The sequence below is a fragment of the Hakea prostrata genome, chromosome 9 (assembly GCF_041222555.1).
Source record: "Hakea prostrata isolate BN-2017 chromosome 9, UWA_Hpros_2, whole genome shotgun sequence".
Lineage (NCBI taxonomy): Eukaryota > Viridiplantae > Streptophyta > Magnoliopsida > Proteales > Proteaceae > Hakea > Hakea prostrata.
Window position 1 is genome coordinate 50,737,139 of NC_142608.1, and position 7,268 is coordinate 50,744,406.

Below are 7,268 nucleotides of genomic sequence, written 5' to 3' on the forward strand. Positions count from 1 at the left end.
GATTAAATGTCAATTTTAACCTAAACTTCAATTATTTTGAATTAATGAAATGGACAAAATCCAAATCCAATTTGGCTTCCCCACCTTCATTAAACTTCATTTATTTTGAATTAAAGAAATGGGCAAAATCCAAATCCGATTTGGTTTCCCACCTTCACTAAACTTCATCTATTTTGAAAATATCTTAGGTGATATTCAGTTTCCAATTTGAGTTGAATTCGATTTTCCTTCCTCTTCGGTTTCTATTTGAGTTTTATTCAATCATTCTTTCTTTATTTGGTGTTTTTTTCTTAGAATAAAATGGATTATAGTTATTTTTTTCTCCATAGTTAATTAAGGGTACTACTGTAACTTGACAAAAGGGTAAATAAGTAAAGAGATAAGTATAAGGGTATTTTGGCGTTTTTGAGAAAATATAAAGGTGCCACATCATCAGTAAACTAACGGAACTAAATGGTAGGGGCAATAGTAATTGTAGACAAAGTTAAAGGTTGATTAATAATTTTGAAAAGTGCAGGGGATACAGTAGTAAAAAAATCAAAGTACAGGGGGCCAATAGTAATTATCCTATGTTATAATTGTTTTGTGAGACATTGTTTGATGTTGTTTTTCTCCCTCCAGTGTTGTGTGGTTCCCCCACAATGTTACTGTCATGTCGTTCAACCTATTAACAATTATAGGAAATAATCATTTTAATAGTATTTGTTTATAGTTTTATAAAACTAAATTTATAATGTTGTAAACTTACTCTTTGTTGCATATGTGGATGTCTCTTTTTAATTTCCGTTCATCCAACTGGATTATCCTCTGCCTTTTTTTTTTAATGATTCCAATCACATCTGTATGAATTTGATACAATGTTAATTAGTAGAATAATATTTAAGTAATAGTATAAATTAATTTAGGGTATATTCTTATGACTTGCTTACCAAGTTCGCTTCTCATACTCAATTTCTATTGAATCAAGTGCTGTGAAATTGTGCTGGAATATATTACGCTTGAGTTGCTCCATGGATTCTTCTATTTTTGAGTCTCTATTGAATGCCAATTCCAGCTCTTTATGAATGTTGTTGAAGTTGGTGTTAACTTTCTTGATCAATGGGTTTTTGACGATGTATGTCTTTTTCTCTTTTAGCATATCTCAGAATTTGTCTATTGTTTCATTGAACATTATGCCTTGTATTGTTGTCCTATGTGACCAATAAGTTGTAAGATTGTAAATATTTTTATAGGGTTTATTTTTATTAAACTATGTGGGTTGAATTTTTTTTTTATATATATTTTTTAAATTTGTTGTTTTTACTGACCTTTGAATCCATGAATACCAGTTTGAGTATTCTTCCTGATCCTCTGTTGTTTTGGTATGCTTTGATCTCTTTTTGTTGTAGCAGAAGTTGTACTTCTACATCTTCTTCATAAGGTGCTATCTCGTTGATAGAATTTTTTCCCGTCATTTTGGCTACACCGTTGAAATTTCTTAGAACTTTTAATTCTTTTGTTGTTTACTGATACTTATGTAGTAAAAAAGTGTGAACATATCCAACACATGCAAAAGGAAGGATTGTGAATCTAAGTAAGATAAAATCAGCAAAATTTTTTGGATATTAGCATTAGGACAACTCGTAGAGCCCTAAAATTTATATAAAAATTTAGAAGATAATAAGATCATATATGTATTTTTTTAGTAGAATATATATCTGCGAGATATGGCATCGTTCTTCCTTAGATTTATGAGTGGGTCCATACACAGTGACTTTAAATCAAATTCAGTCATTGAGATGGTGTGTCTACTCATCACTTCCTCACACGTGTTTTTGTCTTTTCTTTAATTTGATTATGACTTCCCCACCCAATTTTTCTTCTTCTACTCTATTCTATCAAACTTCTCTAAATCTCCGTCATCTCTTCGCATTTACTATTTTTTTAAGCAAATATTTTGCTGCAACTTTATTTTTAGAAATTTCTAGGCATTTCCATTCACTCTTCACTTCTATCACTCCCACAGCTCGTTTTGCAGGTTTGTTGTAATTCTATAAAGGTTTGCTAGTGATTTTCAAGTTTTGAGAAATGGGGAAAGCGGCCAGGTGGTTGAAGGGGTTATTGACTGGGAAGAAGGAATTGTCGTCTTCACCGGATTGGAAGTTTGTTGAAGAGAAGAAGAAGAAGAAGAGATGAAGTTTCGTCAGATCCTTAGTTCCTTTGACAAGGATGCTGCCCCTCCAATCAAGTTCAGCCTTATTGCGTTTGGACAAAAAAACCCAGCTGGGAGGATGGGAGATAGAAAGAATATGAAAGTGTACAAAGAGAGAAAGAGATGGCGTAATGCCAAGTTCAAAACACAAACCCAAGAAGCCGACAATGAGACGCCAGCTATTGGGAAGGAGCATTTCAGGGCAAATGTCCCAGTGATTCAGAACGGCTGAGAACAAAGGATTAAAAAAGGGAAAGCGAACCCCGCTTTCCAGTGCATCTATGTACAGGAAAACTCACCCGAAAGGGTTGAATCAACCCTCTCATCAAGATGGGGAGCCCTAACCTGATAAGAGGAAGGAAAATCAAAATCTTGGATTGCTGAAAGGAAGGTTTCCTCCTTGAAAACGGAGGGGACAGAGCCAGGTCCGCCATCAGACCTGGAAGTTTGAGGCTGCCTAGAAGACTCGGCAGTTACCCTAGGAGTCTTAGAAGATCCAGACTTAGGAGGGATAGAAGGAGTTTTGGTTTTTCTCTCCAAACTTTTTTGAGAAACTTCAGCAAATTCGCGCTAGAGGACAGTTAGGGTTTTATTATCACTATCCGACTGTTCGGAAGGAGGGGAAGCAAAAGCTTCATTACCACTACTATTACTGGCACTAGGTACCAGAAAAACCTTATTATCCGCCATTACTTGTTTTAGTAAGGTACAAAAAGAAAAAGACCAGAAAACTTACTGATTCAGTGAGGCAAAAGCTCGAGAGTAGGAAGGCGCGAAGCAGACGACGGAGGTTCAAATTCCAGACAACGAACCGCTTTTAAAGCACCCACACGAGTGTTCGGGAATCTGAACGATCGAGATTGATTCAACATCGACGATAGAGATTAGAAGACGTTTTGAAAGTTTGAACTCACGAATCCAAAACAGGCGTTCGGAAACCGTCACTTGGGTTACGTGAGCCACGATAGATTGACTGCAAGGAGACATGTGGCATTGCCCTCACAACTCTCGAGGAAAAGCGAGCACCACATTAAATGTGATATGACATTTAATGGAACACGCATAGACTATTGCCTGACGAAGAACCCAGTTAAAAACCAAGCCCTCGGGATCGACCGAACGCTTGGTCTGGGGGGCTCGTGATATGGAGAAATATGATCGAACCAGGTTCATACTTGGTTTGATCCTCGACCCCGGTCTAGACAGAAGGAATCAACTCGCTCCCGAGCGAACCGGATCCGTAAAATGGCCTGCTGAGGAAGAAAACTTATTCAGCTACAAGCACGCCCTAATCCAACTTTTGGATTAGGTTAATTACCCTAATGATGGTAGACTCAAATTGACGGTTGCTGCTTATCATTATCGAAGGGATAATCATCGCATAACCTATAGGTTATCTTAGGAGTCCTCAACTAGTCCAAACTAGTAGAAGTCTATCGCTCAACGGATCTAACTGTTAAGATCCAACGACTACCCAAAGAAGGCTCAAGTGCATCCAATGAAGGAGATTCGAAGGTACACTCTATATAAACCTCACTGCCATACGAGGTGAGGGAGGCAGACTCATATACATGCTGGTAGACGTAAACTATCAGGGGCTTACGATCTAGATCACCTTTCCCAGTTCTTCATTCCTTAGCTCTGTGCTTCTAGCAGAGCCGTTTGTGATTAAGTTCATCAACTGACTTAGCCTTCGGAGGTGGACTCCCGACCCCCGCGGTCGGGCCACGTCTGACGCTTTCGTTTTGCAAGGTCATCACGAGGAGATCTAAGGGCTGAGCAGATTTTGGACGCATCAATGTGAATTGTTTTTCTCCATGTTTCTAGCATTTTTGTTTGAACATTTGTTAGGACGCTACAGCTGATCAGATTTGTAGTTCGGAGTTAATCAGATAAATGAACTTACCTTTATAACTCTTACACTTGATTTGGGGGTGAAGATCATCTAAGAATGCCCGTCAAACAGCTGTGAGATGAAGGTGTTTCAGTTAATGGTGAAGAATTGAACATTGAACAGATGAAGAAATGGTTTATACAGGTAATTTGAACTTACGTTTACAACTCTTATACTTGATTTGGGGGTGAAGATCCTTTGAGAATGCTTGTGAAATAGGTGTGAGATGAAGGTGTTTCACTTAACAAGTGAAGAATTGAACATTGAACAGATGAAAAAATGGGTTTGTGCTGATTCTATAATGTGATTTTGATGAAGAAATGGGTAAAATACCTCACACCATGTAATGGAACGTACCACTCTTAATTCAGAATTTAATGCCTTAGTTGAAAACAAAGCAAAATTTCTTTACACGAAGAGGCCATCAATGGGCTCTTCTTATTTTCAATTTTTGGGATGTAGCAACTAAAATCGAAGAGGCCATCAATGGCCTTTTCTTATTTTCAATTTTTGGGATTTATAGTATGAAACCTTTTGGAATTTAACTGCTTCGAATTCAGTATTCAGTGATTCAGTGATTTATGGTCTAATTTGTATTGAGTCATTTGTTTGCTTTAAATATTTAAATATATTGTATTATTGGGGCTCACCCATTTGTATTCTCAGATTTTTGTATTTACTGATTTTCGTAACTCATTTGCTTTAAATATATTGTATTATTGGGGCTCATCCATTTGTATTCATTGATTTTCGTATTCAGCTGGGTTGATTTTTTACAATAAATTAAATGACTTTATTTATTATTTGTTCTTATTTTGTATATGATACTCCATTGCTTAGGTGGTAAATGGCATCAAATACCTCTGATTATGTAATTTGTTATTGCTAAATAAATGGGTTTAATTAATGCTTTGATTTCAGGTGGTTGAAATTTTGGATTATGGATTATAATTCATGTGCTTTAAATATGTTGTATTATTGGGTTTTTTTGTAATTAATTGGGGATATATGATATATTATTTGAGGTTTTTTTTTTTTTGTAATTAATTGGAGTTATGGATTATAAATTTCAATACTTCTGAAATTTGTTATTGCTAAATAAATGGGTTTAATTATTGCTTTGATTTCAGGTGATTGAAATTTTGGATTATGGATTATAATTCAAGTGCTTTAAATATGTTGTATTATTGGGGTTTCCTTTGTAATTAATTGGGGATATAGATGTATTATTTGAGGGTTTTTTTTTTTTTTTTTTTTGTTGTTGTAATTAATTGGAGTTATGGATTATAATTTTCAATACCTCTGAGTATGTAATTTGTTATTGCTAAATAAATGGGTTTAATTATTGCTTTGATTTCAGGTGATTGAAATTTTGGATTATGAATTATAATTCAGATGCTTTAAATATGTTATATTATTGGGGTTTCTTTGTAATTAATTGGGGATATATGATGTATTATTTGAGGGTTTTTTTTTTTTAATTAATTGGAGTTATGGATTATAATTTTCAATACCTCTGAGTATGTAATTTGTTATTGCTAAATAAATGGTTTTAATTATTGCTTTGATTTCAGGTGATTGAAATTTTGGATTATGGATTATAATTTAGGTGCTTTAAATATGTTGTATTATTGGGGTTTTCTTTGTAATTAATTGGGGATATATGTTGTATTATTTGAGGGTTATTTTTTTTGTAATTAATTGGGGATATATGATGTATTATTTTGAGGATTTTTTTAGTATGTATATTTATTTATTGCTAAATAAATGGTTTTAATTAATTGGGGCTTTGATATTGTGTTATTTGAGGTTTTGGATTATGGATTATAATTCAGGGGCTTTAAATATGTTGTATTATTTGAAGGTTTTTTTTGTGTAATTAATTGGGAATTTTTCTTGTATTATGGGTACCGGATTTTTTTGCAATTATTCTGGGGATATATGATGTCATTATTTGAGGGTTTTTCTTTTTTTGGTGTAATTATTTGGAGATTTTACTATTTTAAAGGATGTCATTCTCATTTATTCATATATTTATTATTTGTTCTTATTTCAAAGAGGCAGAGGCCATCATATAGTAATTTACTATTTAAGATATATATTTATATATTATATATATATATATATTTATTAATCATATAATTATATATATATATATATATATATGATATATATGTATATAAATAGTTGAGGGACATTTTAGTCCCTCCACATTTGAAATTTAGGTATACCTAACATCAGCTAATATGTTAGTCAGGTTAAAACCCACACGTAATATATTGCATTAAATGACCCATTATTAGTTTATGAACACAACACTTTAATCATTTTAATCTCCCATTAAAATCTGCTTTTTCTTTATTATCAAAAACAAATCTATTAATCTTTCATAAATTCCTTAGAAAAAAATATATATATATTTGATTGACCTTCCTCTTTTCTCCTTCCGGTTTCAATGCTTATTTCTTTTTCTTGTTTGTTGAGGAAAGATATTGATTTTCCTCAATAATGGCTTTGCAAATGTTGACTTTGGTGTTTCGTCTACTGTTGTGGAACTAAGTCATCTTTTTTACAACCGAAAAGAAAAAGAGCAGCCTAGATGGATTTTCACTATTTACAGAAAAGATTTGATTTCCTGCCCAGAAAATGAAGAAAAATAGATTGAACTACATACGCCTGGATACCCACCATTCTCTCTCTATCGCTCACCATACCTCAAGTCAATATTGTTTCTAGAGTTTTAGGACCTATTTGGTTACATGAATCCAGAGATTTAATGGATTCATGAATCTGAGAATTATACCCGTTTGATTGTAAAAATCTCTAGATTCATGAAATCTAGAGGTTCATCTTTTTACACTAAAAATGTGAATATGTAGATTTATGGGTAATGGGTGAAATCCAAAGATTTCAAAAAAGTTATATACATTTGCACATTCACAAAAATCACGTCGATCAAATAGTTTTTTAGGATGAATCCACTGATTTCATTCCACAACCAAACATCTAATTTTATAAATTATAACTCCATAGATTTGAAATCTCTAGATATTTGAAATCTCCAAACTCATTAATCAAACAGGCCCTTAGACTCTCTCTCAAGTCAGATCTTCTTTGACTACCCTGAGATGCCCCCAGTTTAACCACCATTTTCACCCCTTCACTATAATAGATTCCATCTTG